Source organism: Malaclemys terrapin, chromosome 6 (genome assembly GCF_027887155.1).
Source record: "Malaclemys terrapin pileata isolate rMalTer1 chromosome 6, rMalTer1.hap1, whole genome shotgun sequence".
Classification (NCBI taxonomy): Eukaryota; Metazoa; Chordata; order Testudines; family Emydidae; genus Malaclemys; species Malaclemys terrapin.
In genome coordinates this window covers 12,558,779-12,578,643 of record NC_071510.1, presented here as the reverse complement: position 1 = coordinate 12,578,643, position 19,865 = coordinate 12,558,779, and the positions used below count along the sequence as shown (strand labels likewise).

Below are 19,865 nucleotides of genomic sequence, written 5' to 3'. Positions count from 1 at the left end.
CCTCGGCCATACCTTCAAAACTGTTGTCTTAAGGTGGATTGTTGGGACATCAAGGGTTGGTTGGAAAAGGCGTTAGTAGATGTAATAGACCCTTTGGTTTTCTGGAAAGATGACGGATAGAATTCTAGACAAGTAGGTTTTTTAGTTAGAAGGCATTGCCATGTAGTGGAAAAAGCACTGGGCTAGAATTTTATGATATCTGGTTTCTATTCCCAGCTCTGACACCAACTTGTGGTTGACCATAGGCAAGTTATTTTACATCTTCATTGCTTGCGCTTCCTCATGTGTCAATGGGCATAATGACGTCGGACGTCTTTTGTAAAGTGCTTTGAGATCCATTGAGGAAAAGTGCTATATATGACCAGATATTATTTCCTTTGTACCAGTGTGTACTTTAAGACAGATATCTGGTTTATGAAGTGATTAAAAGTGAAGTAAAATTCCTACGTATGTAACGTAAAGTCTCCAGTCTCCATACAAAAGAATAAATGGACACAAATCTGACATCAGGAATCATAACATTCAAAAAACAGTAGAAGAACACTTCAATCTCCCTGGTCAATGAATAACAGACCTAAAAGCGGCAATTCTTCAACAAAAACTTCAAAAACAAATTCCAAAGTGAAACTGCAGAACTGAAATGGGCCACTCTCATTACCACTTCAAAAGTTATTTTTCCTCCCTTGGTATCCTGCTGTTAATTGAATTGTTTCGTTAGACTGACCTCACACTTGGTAAGGCAACTCACATCTTTTCATGTATTTATACCTGCTCCTGTATTTTCCACTCCATGCATCTGATGAAGTGGGTTCTAGCCCATGAAAGCTTATGCCCAAATAAATGTGTTCGTCTCTAAGGTGCCACAAGGACTCCTCGTTGTTTTTTCTGTAACAGAGTAACTCAAATTACACAAGGTGCTTTTGAATTCTGATGTGCAAAACTAATCACTGTATTGTAGAGACATAGAAACCAAGAGATCAAAGCTGTCAAAAATTCCAAACCATCCTTCCCTGCAATGGCTCAACACAGCAATCAAACTTCGTTTCCAAGCCATGTCCAAGTGACATCAGATTAGAAAAAAAGACTCAATATGATGAACTGATTTGTTAAGTATCAAGACTCCTTCCCTGCCCTCCCTCTCCCCAAATCACTATAGATCAGTCTTAGCAATATCTTTTCCAGTTAAATTCTGAGTTATCCTCATCTGGAAACTGCTTGGCTCAGATCTAGTGTAAATGCATCAGTCTGTTTGGAGGCTGCATATTGTTCGGATTCTCTTTGTGTAATAAAAGTCAAGCTATTCTTCATCTTTTGTACCTTAAGTTCCTCATGGAAATACACTGGATATAAAATTTTAAGTGGCACTCTAGGTTTTCCCTGAACCCCCCCCCCCCTCATACCTGCTTTTAAACAAACCTACTATGCCTACAAATCTCAAAGTTTGTTGGTACTAACAAAAAACACTTTGCACACATCAGTTCACTGGCTTTGTAACAGCCCCTTGTAGTGAGGAATTAATTCTTCCAATAGCCATTCAGATCAAACTGTCCACAGGGAAAGCTTTTTCTTACCAGAATACAGAGCATCGTTTAAACCAAAAATAGGTGTCATGTACTGAGTGAGTTTCCTTTGAAGGTGGAGAGAATATCCTATAAAGCAAGCTTGGGGAAAGAAAGGTTTCCCCTGTATTCAGTTAAGCTAAAATTTACCCAAGCACAGAAGATAGGTGCAGGGCCCTTTGCATTACTTACGCCCTCTTCTGCCCCTGCACTGGAGCTCATGTTAAGCTACAGACTCTGTAAGGGTTAACCGGCTCAGCAGTGCTGGCATGCTCAGTAGATCATCAGCTTTAGCAGGTCATTAAGCCAGGGCACAGGCCTTTGAGAGTGTTACTGACTTGGCACCTGGAGCTGAGTTTACGCAAAGGCCTCTGTGAGGCTACTGAAGCAATGGCTATTTGCTAGGAGACTGCCAACGCACAGGCCTTTGTGAAAGTCCTGGCTCAGCATTGCTGGGCTGATACAAAGGTGCAGATTACTGTGGAGTTACAAGCTCATTACCAAGGGTCAAAGTAGATCAAAGCGGAAACATAGCCCACCAATTTTGTTGGTTGTATGAAAAAGGAAAAAAAAAAAAAAAAAAGTGTTCCCCAGAACGTCATGGTAGTAATAAAAACGAATGCCTACTTCTTGAGATAGGAGGACGTGTGTTTTAGGGAAAGAAACCCATAGTACTAGAAATGTAGATGATTTTTCCTTACATACACTGGAGGTAGCTTGAGCTGGTTCTCTCTCTGATCACAAAGTGAACTCATTTGTTTAATTGACAAATCTATACAGAGTTCTCGTAGCAGTGTTGGTCTCGGGATATTGGAGAGACAAGGTGGGTGAGGCAATAACTTTTATTGGATCAACTTCTGTTGGACCTGGGGAAGAGCTCTGTGTAGCTTGAAAGCTTGTCTCTCTCACCAACAGAAGGTGGTCCAATAAAAGATATTACTTCACCCACCTTGCCAAATCCATATGGAGACATATTGTACTTTCACCTCAGATTAATCTCTCCATGTGAATCCCACAGTGCTCATATGCCGTTAAGTATTTAACAAGGCCCTCTAGAATAATGACTGTGTAAACTTCCCTTTCATATTCAGGTAAATGAATGAAATCTATTATAGTGAAACTTCAGCACTTTAAAACTGGAACAGCTACATTTTCTCCTTAAGTTTAAACCTCCTTTTGGATAGCCTATTGTCTATGACTCGTCCATTCTTTATTAGCAAAAAGATTTGCTTCTATGACAAAAGCACAGCACTCACTGCTTAGGTATAATGAAAGCTGGTCCAAATTTTGCCAGCCAAACAGTTTTACGACAGAAAATGCTGTTTTGCCAAAACCAAAGCTTCCCATGGGAACTTACGGATTGACAAATTTACATTTCAGAAAAAAAAAAAAAAAAGAAAAGCATTTTGGTAAGGTCAAAACATTCCTTTTTGACTTTTTCCAAAATGGAAGAGGATTTTTTTTTAAATGAAACATTAAAATGTTTGGACTTACAAAAAAAAAAAAAAAAAAAAAAAAAATCCGTTGTTTTGGGTAATTTTGTTGGGAGAAATGTATTACATTTTGTTTTCAATCTGATTTGGAGTGAAACAAATTTTGAAGTTGCAGAATTTCTCATGAAATGGAAATTTCAGTTCCCACACAGCTCTACTAGTTATATCTAACATAAGGTGGCTAAGGTAAGATGGTAAGTTATTAACTGCAAAGTCACCCCTTAACATTAACATGCTGCTAAAATGGCTGGCTAATGGACTGATACAACAAGCACCAGGCATCTTTCCACCATCCAGTGAGGAAAGTCTAGTGTGTTTAGTTTTTGTGTACTGCACCTTTAAATGTTGAGGCATTGCCTGCCTGCTTCCATTTTGTGTTTCAGTTCAGATGCAGCATGTTACTGAGTGAGTCATATTCACTCCCATGGTGACTACCTACTTGAGTCAGATTCTGCCATCCTCACTCATTGACTTCAGTGAGAGGAAGATACTGAGGGAGGGTGGAAGAATCTTGTCCTTTTCGTTTGCAGTAAAGGAAACCAAACACTACACATGTTCCTTTCTATGGGGATAAAAATCTCAACATTGTTCTCGTTATTAGTGAAGGGGGAACCTCAGAAGGGCCAAAAAGTTCGGTTCAGTGTGTGTAAACCACCAAAAAAAAATTTTTTTTTTTAATTGAAATCAACCAGATAAATTTCAAGCTATCGATTCTGCAAAATCCAGGTACAAGTTTCACGAGATTTCTACTTTTGCACCCTCCACCTTTTCCAAACAGGCTGGAACGGATAAGAGAGCAGAATCATCTTTTGGAATGTGCTGGTATCTTAGGTGCTTACATGGCCCCCACCACAGTGGTATTTGAACACCTCACGCTGATGTATTTATCCCTCCCACAACACCAATGTGAGGTGGTGAGGAGGTGGAGGGTTGCTTTGTTCCCTATTTTACAGATGGGGAAACTGAACCACAGAAACTAAAGGGACACATTTTTAAAGGTATCCAGGTGCCTACCTCCCATCTCATACAAACTAGTACAAATTTTGAAAAGTATGAGATGGGAGGTAGGCACCTGGATACCTTTAAAAATGTGTCCCTTTAGTTTCTGTGGTTCAGTTTCCCCATCTGTAAAATAGGGAACAAAGCAACCCCCTGAAGACAGTGTTGTGGGAGGATAAATACATCAGTGCGAGGTGCTCAAATACATGGCCCACATCACTCTAGTAAATGCCTGAGATAGATAAAATAGACCATGTACAAACACAGGTAAGGGGATGAGATATAGTCAAAAACAGAATATCTGAACTAGAGAAGGTTTGAAAAAAAAATGGGTTTAAATTTTCATGTATTGTCCCTTCACCCCAGAAATTGGAATGAAAAAAGTTTCATTGCAATTTTGAATGTCAAAAATGTTGGATCAATTCCAGACCAAGCAGTGAAGTTTGTCACTTGCTAATTCCATCATTTCTGGAATATTTGTTTTCAAAGAGATTCTTGGTTTACTCATTAGTTAGCACTTAAAGGGGAAGGACTAGTATTTATAGGCATGTGATAGAAATAGGTTAACAGAAAAAAAGAATGGTGTCATTCTGAGGATAACAATGTTCAGTCTTTGGTTGCTCTCCCAACGCTTCTCATTGTGACATCTATATTCCCCCTTTCACACCAATCTTAACTCAGGTCCAGCTGTAGCTCTAGTAGATATCAATGTCTATATATAGTTCAACAGTAGTGACAGCTTAAAAGGAAATAATTAAGACATTCTCATTGTGATCATTTGAAAAGATGCATAACCCTAGAGGCCCCCTGCTACTTTTAGAGAATCCGTCAACCAGGAAAATAAATAAATAAATAAATAGAATTGGGTCATCCAACTTAAATATAATGAAAACTGGGCTAGCTTTAGGGCCTGATCCAACTTTTATGGTTATCAACAGGAACACTCCCATTGACTTCAATGGGAATTGGAGTACATCCTTAATAGCAAGGCTCTAAAAATATGGCAGAAGTCTTGTGTTGCCCCACAACTATAGGGAGTCTTACATTGCAAGCGGTCAGGGATTTGTCCACCTGGCCTGTTATAGCATCACACACACCTATGGTGCTATATAAATCTTCAGTATCACATAGGACTTCGGCTGCTTTTTTATAGACTTCAGATGGATGCAAAAAAATCTGACAGCTTTATTGGAACATGAACATTCTCCAGATGGTATCTGATAAGAGAAGGTCACAAATACATTTTCCACATTTAGGTAATGATGGCTGATGCCCAAATGACCATCTGTTAGTAGCCTGCTGCATGGATTAGTTGGACTCTTAAGCCTGACACTTGTAATGGTAGTTAAATTAACTAAATTCCATTCTGTTGAATGGCCCTCATTCACTGTTAGACAACAAAACGCTTCTTCACATTTAACAACTGTCTACATTTGTTGTGGACATCTATATGTATGTATGGAAATGCTTTTTTTTTTTTTTTTTTTTTTTTTTTAAAGAGGGGGTATTTAAACCTTTATTGCAAGATCATAGTCTGCAGAATCATCGGTCCATTCCATTGAAATAGCAAAAGTGACAGTTTGTTGACAAAAGATATAAAAAAGTTATTTCAATTTTATCTTCTGTCTCGCACAGTCAGCAAACAGGTGATAATTCAGGTGCTGCATTGCAAGTAAAGACTAGCAAAACAGCCTTTTCAGAGTAGAGGAAAAACTTCTACTTCATATTGCAAAACAATCAAGTTAATTATTACCTAGTTAACTGGAAGGTTCAGGGGAACTATTACTACATATAGTTATCATGTGTAGAAAGTATTTCTTCCTCAGGCCTTAAGATGGATTTCATCATTCATCTCCATTAAAATTTTAAAAAAATCTCAATAATAATAATGGGTGATTTCAATTATCCCCATATTGACTGGGTACATGTCACCTCAGAACAGGATGCAGAGAAAGTTTCTTGACACCTTAAATGGCTGCTTCTTGGAGCAGCTGGTCCTGGAACCCACCAGAGAAGAGGCAATTTTTGATTTAGTCCTAAGTAGAGCACAGGATCTGGTCCAAGAGGTGAATATAGCTGGACTGCTTGGTAATAGTGACCATAATATAATTAAATTTAATATCCCTGTGACAGGAAAAACACCACAGTGGCCCAGCACTGTAGCATTTAGTTTCAGAAAGGGGAACTACACAAAAATGAGGAGGTTAGTTAAATAGAAATTAAAAAGGTACACTGCCAAAAGTGAAATCTCTGCAAGCTGCCTGGAAACTTTTTAAGGACACCATAATAGAGGCTCAACTTAAATGTACACCCAAAATTAAAAAACATAGTAAGAGAACCAAAAGAGAGCCACCGTGGCTAAACAACAAAGTAAAAGAAGCAGTGAGAGGCAAAAAGGCATCCTGTAAAAAGTGGAAGTTAAATTCTAGTGAGGAAAATAGAAAGGAGCGTAAACACTGGCAAATGAAATGTAAAAATATAATTAGGAAGGCCAAAAAAGAATTTGAGGAACAGTTAGCCAAAGACTCAAAAAAATAATAGCAACATTTTACATCAGAAGCAAGAAACCTGCTAAACAACCAGTGGGGCCACTGGACGATCGAGGTGCTAAAGGAGCACTCAAGGACGATAAGGCCATTGCGGAGAAACTAAATGAATTCTTTGCATCAGTCTTCATGGCTGAGGATGTGAGGGAGATTCCCAAACCTGAGCCATTTTTAGGTGACAGATCTGAGGAACTGTCCCAGATTGAGGTATCATTAGAGAAGGTTTTGGAACAAACTGATAAACTAAACAGCAATAAGTCACCAGGACCAGATGGTATTCACCCAAGAGTTCTGAAGGAACTCAAATGTGAAATTGCAGAACTCCTAACTATAGTCTGTAACCTATCATTTAAATCAGCTTCTGTACCAGATGACTGGAAGATAGCTAATGTGACGCCAATTTTTAAGAAGGGCTCCAGAGGTGATCCCGGCAATTACAGGCCTGTAAGCCTGACTTCAGTACCGGGCAAACTGGTTGAAACCATAATAAAGAACAATATCAGACATATATATGAACATAATTTGATGAGGAAGAGTCAACATGGTTTTAGTAAAGGGAAATCATGCCTTATCAATCTACTAGAATTCTTTGAGGGGAATCAACAAGCATGTGGATCAAGGGTATGCAGTGGATATAGGGTACTTAGATTTTCAGAAAGCCTTTGACAAGGTCCCTCACCAAAGGCTCTTATGCAAAGTAAGCTGCCATGGGATAAGAGGAAAGGTTCTCTCATGGACTGGTAACTGGTTAAAAGATAGGAAACAAAGGGTAGGAATAAATGGTCAGTTTTCAGAATGGAGAGAGGTAAATATTGGGAGTCCCCCAGGGGTCTGTTCTGGGACCAGTCCTATTCAACATATGCATAAATGATCTGGAAAAAGGGGGTAAACAGTGAGGTGGCAAAATTTGCAGATGATACAAAATTACTAAAGATAGTTAAGACCCAGGCAGACTGCGAAGAGCTGCAAAAGGATCTCTCAAAACGGCAGATGAAATGTAATGTTGATAAATGCAAAGTAATGCACATTGGAAAACAATCCCAACTATACATATAAAATTATGGGGTCTAAATTAGCTGTGACCACTCAAGAAAGAGATCTTGGGTCATTGTGGATAGTTCCCTGAAAACATCCACTCAATGTGCAGTAGCAGTCAAAAAAGCTAACAATACTGGGAATAATTAAGAAAGCACTAGATAATAGGACAGAAAATATCATGTTGCCTCTATATAAATCCATGGTATGCCCACATCTTGAACACTGTGTGCAGATGTGGTCGCCCCATCTCAAAAAATATATTGGAATTGGAAAAGGTTCAGAAAAGGGCAACAAAAATGATTACGGGGTATGGAATGGCTTCCGTATTATGGAAAGAATAATAAGACTGGGACCTTTCTGCTTGTTAAAGAGGCAACTTAGGAGGAAATATGATTGAGGTCTAAAATCATGACTGGTATAGAGAAAGTAGACAAGGAAGTGTTGTTTACTACTTCCTATAACACAAGAACTAGGGGTCACCAAATGAAATTAATAAGCAGCAGGTTTAAAACAAATAAAAGGAAGTATTTACACAACGCATAGTTAACTTGTGGGAACTTCTTACCAGTGGATGTTGTGAAGGCCAAGACCATAACAGGGTTAAAAAACAAAACAAACAAACAAAAACACCTAGATAAGTTCATGGAGGATAGGTCCATCAATGGCTATTAGCCAGGATGGGCATGGATGGTGTCCCTAGCCTCTATTTCCCAGAAGCTGGGAATGAGCGACAGGGGTTGGATCACTTGATGATTCCCTGTTCTGTTCATTCCCTCTTGGGCACCTGGCACTTGCCACAGTCAGAAGACAGGATACTGGGCTAGATGGACCCTTGGTCTAACCCAGTATGGCCATTCTTATGTTCATTTTATTAGAGACACTCTTGCAGCATCTTTGACAAAAATGGGATTTTTTTAACCATATTATCAAAGTTCATGGAGAGCTCTCTCTTTTTATAGAAGCTTCTCTTCTGTGACCTGATGTCTGGGAGGTGGAGTTTTACTATACCTAGCTGATTAATTTTAGTAGGCAGGATCCTTCAGGCTTGAACTGTGAACCTTTGTTCCACTTAAAGTTCTTTTTAGGTATTTATATGGTCTCTTACCATAATATCTGAAATCTTCATAATGTGCATTTATCCATCTTCACACAGATACCCTATTTTCTCAACTTTACAGATGGAAAATTGAGGCACAGAGATCATGAGACACCCAAGATCATGCAGGAAGTCTGTGACAGAACAAGTTGAACTTTGTTTCAGCAGCCCAAGCAAGGAATTTTGTATTCATTTAAATGGAATATATGGGCCAAAGATGTTAAGATAAACCAACCAGTCACAGTCTAACGGTTTGGTATACAAAGATCTCAACATGCATAGTACATGGCAAAACACCATTTCATGAAAGATTAAAAGGGTTTTTAAGATACAGAAAAGAAAAAAAAAGTTAAAGTAAAGTATTAAAAAAGGCTTTCATTTCAACATCAACGTTTCAACAAGTCCCTTGTTCCCCTTCCCCTTTATCTGTACAGTCTGTAAAAGGAGAATGGGGGGGGGAGGATGGGAGGGTAAAACCATCTTTGACATTCTTTTAGATAGTATTAAAGATGGTAATAAATGTCCTTTTGAAGAAAAGGGGGGAAGGAGGAAGGTAGTAAACATGGACTGGAGCTGCCATCAGAACCTGATTCTGTTTCCTAGAAAGAAAAAAAAACCGAACACATATAGAAAAATACAAAACAAGCTTCTGTCTCCACTGATGATTTTCACTTGCAACTTTTCTGCTTGAGAAGCAGAGGCACAACACCCAGTCAAATTAGCCACTGCAAGACCCGGCAAACTCGTACCAGCATAGGGCAGTTTGGGGCATTGCTTTTAATTGCCCATTTCTGTGTGCAAAATATGCAGTCTTGGCCAGCTAAGTTAGACAGACAGTAACTGGGGATGGATAAGAAAGTGTGGGGAAAGAAAAGAACACATGGGATGAGTGACAAAGTCTCACATCCTAGGTGGTATTTGAGATTTAGCCAGAGCTGGTGGAGGTGGCAATATCATCTGCCTCCCTGGCCAGGACATCTTTCAGGATCATGATGAAGGGGGTCCAGATTCCCTTGAGAGAGTGGAGATGGCAGCCATGATGATAATGAAGCTTGCTCAAGTAGCCAATTTTTCCTTCCAAAGTCTTGTTTGTTTTTTAAAAGGACCTCAGAAGGGAGTGATGGGTGGAATAACCACATTGTTTTGTCCACCAGTTTGGTGTCAGATGTGAAGCCTATTTTGGTTCAGTAATTTCCAATCCCACATTTTTCTTGTTTATGAGGCATGATTGTAACACTATCCTTGAGTTATATCAGATGGCCGTTTTGTTTAGACTAATTCAGTCTCTCTTTTTTTTTTTTTTGCACCTTTTCCCCATCAACATTTGGTATTATAGGTTATCATAACATCTTATGAACTTACACCCATTTTACAATTGAGCTCACAGCTTCGAGCCTACAACTTGACTTTATCACCACAACAGGACTTTAATCATTGGACTATCCTGTGGTAGTTCAGCCTCTTAATACCCAACTCCTATACAGCATTTTTCCCTCATTAGATCTCAAAATACTTTGGGTCATGGTGTCACCCACCTCCAGACATGTCTTTTCTGAGCCATTCAGTTCTAGCAAGCAACCATCTTCTTGATTATCAGAACACTGGGAAGTGATTATAGCTGCTTCCTGCACAAGTACATTGAAGAATGGAGAGGATCTAGGTGCTCAGTCTTCTCCTAATGCAGGGGCAGACACGATTTAACCCTTAGAGTGTGTCTCAATTTCTCCACTTAGACCCTAGCACCTTGTGGCTCGATGCAAAGCTGTTAGTCAGTGGTAATGACTCATGTTGACTTGGGGCTGTGAACAGGAAAGAATTCACCTCACAAGAAATATGTGGACCCAAATAAGGACTGTAGGATATGGCTCATTGTGTCTTGTTGAAGTCCCAGATTCTGCAGCTGCTTAAGTTCCATTTTCTTCCTTAACGTTGAACACAAGTGCTATGCTGAGGCAAGATGCTTTCCAGAACCAGGACCTAACTTGGAGAACACTTTTCTAGTTTGGTTGTTTTTAGAATTACGTCTCTGCCTGGCTCCATTCCCTCCTTTCCCTCTCCCCTCACTCCGGCCTTTTTATGTGAAATATTTAAAGTTCAGAGAACAGGTTTTTGCTTTACAAAAAAAAAAAAAAAAAAAAAAAAAAAAAAAAAAAAGAAGAAGAATCTAAGATTGCAGTGATGGACGAGAGTTAGAAAATTTAATAAAAAGCACACACGCATCAATTTTAGCAGAAATTGAAGTCATTATCTTTGAAATGTGATGCAGAAAATTTTCTCCAGGTGGCTACACACTTTGGTTCTGATCTATGGAAGTGTTCAGATATTAAATTAACTACAGTACAGCTCCCTTATTCTTGCCTGACTTCATTAAAAATCACATTGTGTATTAAGGATTAAAATATGAAAAATTAATATTAAAGCTACCTTAATACATAAGGTCTAATTGTATAAAAATTAAGAACTCGATCTAATTTAGTATATTTTGTATCAAGAGAAGATATGTATATGATCTTGTTGAATGCATTCTATTTTATGAACACTAAAGGTTACTGATGACTAAATTCTACCTATATTACCTCATCCACCCTTATCTCTTTAATATCCAACTTGGCTACCCCACCATTGTAAATTCTACATGAACATACTTGCATATTAATCCCATTGACTCCAGTGGGGATTTTGAGTTCGTACCACCTGACAGCATCTGCCCTTAAATTTTGAAAGTGTGCCAATCCATCTGGCATTAAGTCCTTGGTTTTCTAACGAGTTCAATCGGGCTATCAGTTCTGTTCCTGAAGTTTTGGAGGTGTCAGTAATTGCAGGCACATTTTAAAAAAAGTTACACGTGGGGTGGGATTCTCAGAAGTGCTCTTCATTGGGGTAACTTTGCTCCCAATGAAGTCAATGGGAATTTTATCGCTGATAAAAGGGAGGACAGTTAGATCAACACAGAGCCCTTTTCAAAATCCTACCATAAATTCCTACCTCATTTGGAGGCACAACAGTACTAAAAATCCATGTGTAAAGTTATTTGTACTTGTAAAACTGAAGGAACAAAGGTTGCAGGACATTTTTCCAAAACCAGTTACTAATTAGCTTAGATTTCTAGAGGTGTGCACAGGCAAGGTGTGTTACTTTTATCCATTCACTGGGCATTTTGTTTTCATCCCCTTTCAATTTAGGTCATAGTTACTACTAAACAGATTAATAAAGGCAACATCCACTAAGCAAAGCTTGTTCCTTCTTTCATACAAAGATTTGTGCAGGCAAAAATTTAATGCACAAAGCTAATTTAGTGTCTCCTTAAAGCTCACTTACACAGGTGCAACTCACTCAGAGTCATGAAGTGCATTTGTGCCAGTGAGGGCAAAATTGGGCATTGGGTGTTTTACTTTTTCAATAAGAAAAAAAGACCAATTACAGCATTTTCCTACATTTCAGAGATGATGGCCGAATTCTCATTTGCTGCAAAAGGGAACAGATACTGATGCTACCCCATTAAGTTTGGTGGTTTAAATTATTCTATTCCTACCTTGGTTTGAGATGGTCAGTAGAGCTAATATATTCTTTTCAAGTCACTGGTATGTACAAGATCATTGCCTCCCCAATGTACAGGACTGTGGTTTGTTATGTCATTTTCAGGAGGATTGAGCCCATTATCTGTAAGCTTCGTCTCTCAGTTATAGAGAAGGATCTGTTCCACATCTGAACTCTTGTATATGAGACACGGACAGGCAAAATGACTCCTGTAGCAATTCAAGGGCTTTAAGTAAAAGCTAAGGCTATGCATCTTAATTAGAAATGTGTCTAACTCAAAGTTCTCCCCCAGCTGTGGATCCAAAACTTTCCCAAAATTGGGGATTAAGTTAAATTAAGATCAGACCTCACTGCTAATTCCGTTCTGGCTTATATTTGTATTTTTACTTCTTTAAGTCATTTTTTCCATTAATCAGTGAAATGGAAGATGTCTATGAGCCAACTCTTCTTATGAATAAAGGCAAGTTAATTTTTGGGTGTGAACATTTTCACAAAAAAAAAAAAATGGACCCTCTTTATGCTGAAGTTTGAAACAAGCAAAATTTCAAATTTTAACACTGAACTGTCAGTGTGATAGGAATCGGTACCATCTGCTGAAAACTGCCTGTCAGTACCCGTGTGTGACTGGAGTGCACAATGCCCATACTAGGTCACATCATTAGTGGGGAGGGTGCCAACATGCTCGGTACCAAGTGTTTATTTGTGTCTGGTGGTACCATGGTATTGGGTTTCCATCTTCCCCTTGGTGCCTGTATCTGAGCTCGGCTGCTTGGGAGTTTTCGTTTTTTTGATACTGACAGTGCTGGAGGGTCCCGCTGTTTCAGCCGTTGATGTGGCCAGTGTGGTCAGTACCAGGAGTATTTGCCCATTAGCGGAGTGCCTTTTCTTGGCCAACTCCAAGGTTGGGGACGTTGTACCCCATATTTTGCCACCTACCTGGCTCGTTGATCAGGGGCCTGGGAAGAAGGGCCCTTGTCAGAGGCTACGGTCAGCGATTTCTGGCCAGGTGGGGTGCATACCTCAGGCTCAGATGCCAGGTGGAGAGACTTCTCCTTGAGGAAAAGTTTAAGTTGGAGATCGCTTTCCTTTCAGATTGTGGCAGTGCGAGCACTTCTACGGTATATGTGTACCGCCGAGACACTGACACACTGAGAGGTATAGAAAGCCTGCATGTAACAGTGTTTGGACCCTGGGGAACCAGGCATGCCCCTCAGGGAGCATACTCTCCCCATAAGGGAGGGCGGAGGGGGGTCGGAATAACTTGCTGCTGCGATAAAAGAACAGAAACCTGCAGTCCTATAAGGAGAATATATATTTTAAGAATGATAGGCCAAGGATAAAGTATTAACACTAACTATTCTAACTGAAAGCTAAAACTAAGGGAAACTATGCTACTCAGAAGTTGCGAGGAGCTGCTAGTAGCTCTGACTCGAGCCAAAGACGGTAGAGAAAGTAGATGGGGGGGGTGGTTGGTCGCACAGTGCCAGTTAATTGCCTGAAGTGGTACGAAACGCAGACTGCGCATGCGCAACCCAACCAGACACTGCTACTATAGATCTCTGATTACTAGCGCAGGGGTACATGGACACCTAAAGTGGAGCACCCACAGGGATATCACTCGAACTTTCACTTACACTCTTCATTTTGTTCATTTGTGATGACTATACAGTGCAGTGTCTTGGTCTCAGACTACATTCCCTTTTCTGTTGCTATACACTAGTTTTCTCCACCCCCACAATGTGCTTTGAGGCAGCACAGAAAAGCTATAGTTTTCTTGGAAGTTACACAAAACTCCCCCAGAACCTGAAACAGTTTTCCTTCCATGCCTGACATGAAAATTGGGGACACAGAACCATGATGCTTTTACTTGCTTAATAGATATTAACTGTTTTCTTTTCAATGTTCGGCAGTGGGGTAAAAACGCCCTTTAGGAATCACATAATAGTTCTAGAAAGATATGCTCAGAACATTGAGAATAGCCTGGTAGGAGTGGAGAAGAAAAAAAAAAAAAGTTTCAGCTCCCATACGACCAATTGTTCTGTTTATTAAAGGTGTTAGTGTTATTGAACATTTTTAAACTTAGGAAATATTAAGCAACTTCAAATCAGTGGCCGTTTTAAAAATCAAGATTTAATTGTATTCTAAAAAGGTATGATCTAGTTCAAACTGGAATTAATTCAAGTAAATCCAATGTCTTGTTTTATACAGTAGGTCAGGACTACACGATCATAATGTTCCCTTTTGGTTTTATAATCTGAGTCTATGGACCTGGAATAGCTTTATCTTCATTTTTGTCCCCTTCATGAGTGAATTTTTCTTCACTAGATAAATGATCTTGAAGATACAGATGCATTGCAGATGACACTAAACTAGGAGGCGTGGTAGATACACTAGAGGGTAGGGATCGGATACAGAGGGACCTAGACAAATTAGAGGATTGGGCAGAAAAAAACCTGATGAGGTTCAACAAGGACAAGTGCAGAGTCCTGCACTTAGGACGGAAGAATCCCATGCACTGCTACAGACTAGGGACCGAATGGATAGGTAGCAGTTCTGCTGAAAAGGACCTAGGGGTCACAGTGGACGAGAAGCTGGATATGAGTCAACAGTGTGCTCTTGTTGCCAAGAAGGCTAACGGCATTTTGGGCTGTATAAGTAGGGGCATTGCCAGCAGATCGAGGAACGTGATCGTTCCCCTTTATTCGACATTGGTGAGGCCTCATCTGGAATACTGTGTCCAGTTTTGGTCCCCACACTACAAGAAGGATGTGGAAAAATTGGAAAGAGTCCAGCGGAGGGCAACAAAAATGATTAGGGGTCTGGAGCACATGACTTATGAGGAGAGGCTGAGAGAACTGGGATTGTTTAGTCTCCAGAAGAGAAGAATGAGGGGGGATTTGATAGCAGCCTTCAACTACCTGAAGGGGGGTTCCAAAGAGGATGGAGCTCGGCTGTTCTCAGTGGTGGCAGATGACAGAACAAGGAGCAATGGTCTCAAGTTGCAGTGGGGGAGGTCCAGGTTGGATATCAGGAAAAACTATTTCACTAGGAGGGTGGTGAAACACTGGAATGCGTTACCTAGGGAGGTGGTGGAGTCTCCTTCCTTGGAGGTTTTTAAGGCCCGGCTTGACAAAGCCCTGGCTGGGATGATTTAGCTGGGAATTGGTCCTGCTTTGAGCAGGGGGTTGGACTAGATGACCTCTTGAGGTCCCTTCCAACTCTGATATTCTATGATTCTATGATTCTATGATTTCTCTGGAGCAGTGTAACAGGCACTTCCTTTGCTTTCTCTTTTGCAAAAAAAAAAAAAAAAATAAGATCAATTACAATATGATCACTTTGAAAGAGACAAACTTCTTGTTTGCACCATTGGCTTTATTCTGAATAAACCAGTCCATTGTGTAATGGCCTTGTAGTTGTGTGTGTGTATATATATAGATAGATAGATAGATAGATACTTTAGAAATGCATAAAGAAAAATCTTTGCCTTCACCTATTTGAGAAAGAAATTTATATAATAAAGTGGAAATATTCTTATTTGCCTCCAGACCACCTATTTCCAAGGTGATTCTCCAGTCACCAAGTAACATAGATGTAATTCACACTGATGCACTAAAGGCTCGTCATGAACTCAAGTGGTAGGGAATGCCACAAAAAATTTCACGCTAGGCTCTGTCAGACACAGTGTCCCTGTCAATCAGTGCTATCGTAATTGGTAAGAGAGAATAGCTAAAATGTAATTCTATGAACACTTTAAATAGCACAGAATAGACATGGAAACAGACTATGTGGCAACAGTGATAATTCTCAAATGAACATCCTTGTATAGTATGAGGAATAGAATAAATTTTGGCTTTAAAAAATAAAAATAAAAGCTCTTGCACTTGAGCTAAGAAGACTGTGTTTGAGAGCTGGTTAAAAGTGAAGATTGAAACTAAAATAAATCTAAAAAAAAATAATTAATAAATAAATAAAAGAGCATTACAGGATTCCTCCTCTTTTTCCTCAGAAGAAAAATTCAAAATGAAACAATCACTTTTCAGAATGTTTTGAATTCAAGATTTTTCAGTCTTCCTCTTCTCCTCCCTCCCCCCAGCCACCTTTTCTAGTGGAAAAGTAGGGGAAGGGGAGTAAAAGAAAAAAAGACTAATTTTTTTTCCTTCAAAATTAAGATGTTTGATTAAGTTTTTTAGTTAAAAAGTCATTTTACTCAAACAAATTTTCCATAAGTTTTATTTTTGGTGAAAAACCACATTGATGTAAAAAAAATATTTACATCATATATATACACACACACACACACACACACACACACCTGCTCTATTTTTTTAAATAAGCATACCGTAAAAGTAGAGCATAGACTCTTCATAATTGGGACATATGCCAATTTCAATAATGGTTTTAGCCAGTAGAGGACTGTGACAAACATATAGAACTTGACTCTCACATTAAGTACCTCTTTGGTAAATAGATGCAAAGAAATATTAGTATAAAAGAGTATCAGGCCCATAGGACATATCCAGACAATTCGCTTGCATATCCAAAAATTGAGCCATTAAAAAAAAAAAAAAAAAAAAATCAGTTTTGCTGATAATTTTGGCTGTTTTAAAACAAAACATTGATAACAAGTACAGGTATGCAGAAACATAAAACCAGTCTGAAATTGTGTTGCACTTTACATAACTGTCTAATCAAACTGCCTGTTTCAAACTCACTGCTAATGGTGTAATCAGTAACAGAATTATTGGAAGAGAACTCCAGGAGTCATACTATTCCTTGTAATATATTTTCTTTCAACACACCATAAGCACTGAAAATAAGCCCCCAAGTTTCCTCACTCTTGGAAACAACTGCACCCAAATGTAGTCCAACAAAGACCTCAAACAGGTGCTACATGTCATTTCCAGTAGGCAATCACTACAGAAATTTCTCTGAAACAGCCATGTTACAAGTTCATATCTTGATGAAATTATGAACCTTTTTAGTCTCTTGTATAGCTGCAACCAAACATCACAAGAAGAGCTGGCCCTACGATTTGATCTCCATCGAACGATCATATTTGACAGCAGATTATCTCTGAGGGCTACAAAACATACATTGCTAATTTCAAGTCACCTTAAATTTCAACCAGAATTTTACTAAAAGTCCATGTCCAAAAAAATTACCATTTCACCTCTGCTTAAAGAAGAGCAAAATGTAACTATATAATGAAAAATACTTTTTGGAAAACAAGCATCACATCCAGTGGCAGCTAGAAAATATGATATCAATGTATTCATGTTTTCTTCATAGCAACAAATAAAGAGATTCCTGCCATTATTATTAGCAACAGTAAGGTACAACCCCAGACATACTGTGTTGGCAAAGACAGTTACTACAGCATAATCCCCCAGCTAGGGAGCTTGCAATATATACACACACTTAACATAAAATATTAATTCCTATTAAAGAGTGGAAGAAAATCAATCAAATAATTTGACAGTAATAGAAACAAGATTCAAAATTTGTCATAAATATCAGACCCTAAATACCTTTGAACATTTTTTTAAATCATATACATTGCTTTTCAAATCAAGTGCTTTCATTCTCCTCCACCAAAAAACCCTGCAACTTTAACACAGATAAGTATAATTAAACATTAGCAAGTTATTGCCAAAATTTTGGATCAGAGTTTGATTTATATCGAAGATGCATAGGACAAGATTCTGAAACCTTTACTCACATTGGTGACTAGCCCCAGTGGATTTTCACAAGGGCACACAGAGAATCAGTGGTAAAGCTGAGAAGAGAACCCAGATATCCTGGTTTGTGAGAACTTTCTCTCAGCACTGGACAACACTTGCTGCACAGGGGTATGAACCCACTAATGCAGGCAGATGTATTTTCACCAGATCAGAATATAATTACTACTGCTGAACCCACTTTCCTGTGTTTTAGCCATGGCACAAATCTGCCAACAATACCAGATTTGGGGCAACTTTCCGCAGCCTTGACTTCAATGGGACTTCTTGGGTGAATAAGTGAGAGTAAAGGAGAGATATAGATATGTGGCTATGCAGTTTAGTTTCCAGACACTATTTTTCATCCCAGCAGCTCTCCTCAAAAAGATTTTTCACGCTACATAAGAAACGCTCAAACAAATAAGTGCAGGGCTGTTACAGCAGGATCTCAGTACTGTGCGGGAGATTTAAAGCTAAATTAAGTTTTGGAGTTAGAGAGCACTCTTAGAAAGTCACATCAAAATAGCTACAAACAAATTTTTTTTCTACTCACCAGGTTCCAGGTTTGCAGCTAGCAGCATCAGTATAAACACCTTCCTCCAATTTACCACCTTTTTAATGGAGGCTTTATTATTATTATTATTATTATTGTTGTTGTTGCTTGCTCAGTGTAAGGGAATACAGAGGCAAATAACTCATCTCTAAACCCCTCACACTTTATTATTATTATTTTTTTATAGACAAAGCTGAGCAGCTTAGTAGCACTCTCCTTGAAGCTATACATCTTTACCTTCTCTCACACTGCACTGTTTGTTCTTTCTAGGTTGGGTCCTGTGTTCACTGAAGTTAACAGGTGTTGTGCTGATAGGCAAGTTTACCCAGCTTGTGCAAATCAATTAATTGACATTCACGGCACTATGCTTATTTGCAGCAGCTGAGAATCTGTCCCACTGACTTCAGTGGACACAGAACAAGCTGATCTGTGCTTTAACGTCTTCATTTTGGGCCAGGTTCTGTTCTTAGCTGTACCTATGTAAATAAATTTAGACTACCTTCCGAGGAGTCAATGGAGCACAGCTTCCAAAATAGATTCCATTTCAAGAGACTGTAGGTGTTCCAAATGGCTGAACTTGAATTAATATGCAAACTAGATACCATTAACGTGGGCTTGAATAGAGACTGAGTGTGGCTGGGTCATTACACAAATTGAATCTCTTTCCCCATGTTAAGTTTCAGAGTAGCAGCCGTGTTAGTCTGTATCCGCAAAAAGAACAGGAGTACTTGTGGCACCTTAGAGACTAACAAATTTATTAGAGCATTTATTTATTTATTAGTATATGCATCCGAAGAAGTGGGCTGTAGTCCACGAAAGCTTATGCTCTAATAAATTTGTTAGTCTCTAAGGTGCCACAAGTACTCCTGTTCTTTTTCCCCATGTTAAGTATCCTCACACCTCTTGTCACTTGTCTGAAATGGGCCATCTTAATTATCACTACAAAAGTTTTTTTCTCCTGCTGATAATAGCTCATCTTAATTAATTAGCCTCTTAGAGTTGGTAGGGCAACTTCCACCTTTTCATCTTCTCTGTATGTATATATACCTTCTTACTATATGTTCCAGTCTATGCATCTGATGAAGTGGGCCGTAGCCCACGAAAGCTTATGCTGAAATAAATTTGTTAGTCTCTAAGGTGCCACAAGTACTCCTGTTCTTTTTGAGGATACAGACTAACACGGCTGCTACTCTGAAAAAAAGACATGATGTTAATATGTTAACATATTCAAAACCTAACTAAATATTATTCATCTTTTTAAAAATGAGCTTTGTAGTTCCTCAGAATGCTAACACTGTGACTTCGTAAAGACCTGTTCAGCAGA

At 39.0% G+C, this 19,865-nt stretch overlaps 1 long non-coding RNA gene across 1 annotated transcript in view; it reads right to left on the bottom strand.

The window, feature by feature from the left end:
* Positions 1-18,747, bottom strand: part of LOC128839755 (uncharacterized) — a 235,054-nt gene extending 216,307 nt beyond the window's left edge. Inside the window, exon 1 of the long non-coding RNA XR_008445522.1 lies at positions 18,542-18,747. This is a non-coding gene — a long non-coding RNA (uncharacterized LOC128839755). The remainder of the gene's footprint in view (positions 1-18,541) is intronic.
* Between the last annotated feature and the right edge of the window lie 1,118 nt (positions 18,748-19,865).